General features: G+C 37.6%; 1 non-coding gene across 1 annotated transcript; it reads left to right on the top strand.

The window, feature by feature from the left end:
• The first annotated feature begins 316 nt into the window (after nucleotides 1–316).
• On the top strand, nucleotides 317–423 carry LOC121498331. The gene has a single exon (XR_005989717.1). It is a non-coding gene; the product is annotated as a U6 spliceosomal RNA (small nuclear RNA).
• The last annotated feature ends 1,478 nt before the right edge of the window (nucleotides 424–1,901 follow it).

Genomic DNA, 1,901 nt, shown 5'->3' with positions numbered 1-1,901 from the left:
CTTTTGGGGGGCACCTGGGTGGCTCAGTGGTTGAGCATCTGCCTTCAGCTCAGGTTGTGATCCCAAGGTCCTGGGATCAAGTCCCACATCAGGTTCCCTGCAAGGAGCCTGCTTCTCCCTCTGCCTGTGTCTCTGCCTCTCTCTCTCTGTCTCTCATGAATAAATAAATAAAATCATTTAAAAAAAGACCTATAGCTTTTTGTCTTGGTATTTTAGTGGTTGCTTTGGGTTTATATTATACATCCTTATTTATTACCATGTATCTTCAGGTGATATTATATTACTGCACATTTAATGTAAGAATTCTGTAATAGTAGTGCTTACTTTGGCAACACACACACTAAAATTGGAACAATACAGGCAATATTAGCATCACTGCTGTGCAAAGATAGCACACAAATTTGTGGTATTCCATATTTTTTTAAACTTTGTTTAGCCAGTTTAAGAAAATCTGCTTATGGCACAAATTGCCTCAAATCCATTTCAAGTTGTATATTTGTTTTCCAATTTTAAAAAGATGCAATTTACCCCCTCCTCCCCCCAAAGAAAAGAATTCTGTAATAGTATACTTTTGTTTCTCCCCTCTAGGGCTTTATGCTATGGTGGTCATACATACCAGTTTTCCATATGTTATAAACCCAACACTACATTGTCATCATTGGTCTTCAAATGTTCAATTAATTTTTGCAAAGATGCAAATAATAACGGAAAGTATGTTAGCCTGTGTCATTTCTCTTTTCAGCACTCTTCATTCCTTTGTGAGATCCATCTAGAATCATTTCTCTCCTACACAAAAGACATTTAACATTGTGGTGTGAGTCTGCTGGTGATTCACTCCTTCAGGGCAGAAAAAAATATTTTGAAAAAAATAGCCAAAAATATTCCAATTTTAATGGAAAACATAAACCCACAGGTCCAAGAAGCTCAACAAATCCCAAGCACAAAAGATATGGAAAAAACTACACTAGGTCGCATCATGATCAAAGTGCTAAAAGCCAGTGGTAAAGAGAAAGCCTTGAAATCATTCAGAAGGAGAAGAAAGATACATTATACAGAGGAACAAAAATAAGTATGACAGCATATTTCCCCCTCAGAAACAATTCAAGTGAGAAAACAGTAGAGAAATGTTTTAAAACACTGGGGAAAAAAACCCTCTTAGACTAAAATTCTAAACTCAAAAGAATATCTTTCAAGAACAAAAGAGACTTTTTTAGATATAAAACATGAAATATTCATAGGATTTGCCTTTTCAATCCTATCTTTCAGGAATCATCGTATCTTCTTTGCTTGATGGCTAATGTCTGAAAAATCATTGTTTCATATATTTTTTGTCTAGTTCTTTCATTGTTTCTGGTAGAAGGGTAAATCCAGTCCCTATGACTCCATCTTGGCCAGAAGTGGAAATCATAGTTGTAATTTGATGTGTATTTGTATGATTTTCTCCTGCTGTAGCCTATATTCCAAGAGGGAAGGGACCATACATACCTATTTTTACTCTGGGCTGTATCCCCAGCACTTGGCAAAGTGTCTGGCACTGAATAGGTTCCAACAACTAAATTCTCTAAACTTCTATGCAGTTGCACTTGGTTTAATGAATCCCAGGGCTATTCCATGATTCTGGGTATACTGGGAGATACTTTAGAAGATCCAAATTAAAATAAGAAAAGAACCACATACCAGCATCAAAGTTAAGAAAGGTCAAGGGATAGGACACCTGGGTTGCTCAGTGGTTGAATGTCTGACTTTGGCTCAGGTCATGATCCTGGGGTCCTGGGATCAAGTCCCACATCCGGGCCCCCCACAGGGAGTTGCTTCTCCCTCTGCCTATGTCTCTGGCTCTCTCTGTGCCCCTCATGAATAAATAAATAAAATCTTTTAAAAAGAGAGAGAAGAGAAGAAAG

This window comes from Vulpes lagopus, chromosome 8, assembly GCF_018345385.1.
Source record: "Vulpes lagopus strain Blue_001 chromosome 8, ASM1834538v1, whole genome shotgun sequence".
Taxonomy (NCBI): Eukaryota; Metazoa; Chordata; class Mammalia; order Carnivora; family Canidae; genus Vulpes; species Vulpes lagopus.
The sequence above is the reverse complement of the archived record's forward strand: the minus strand, read 5'-3'. Positions and strand labels throughout refer to the sequence as shown.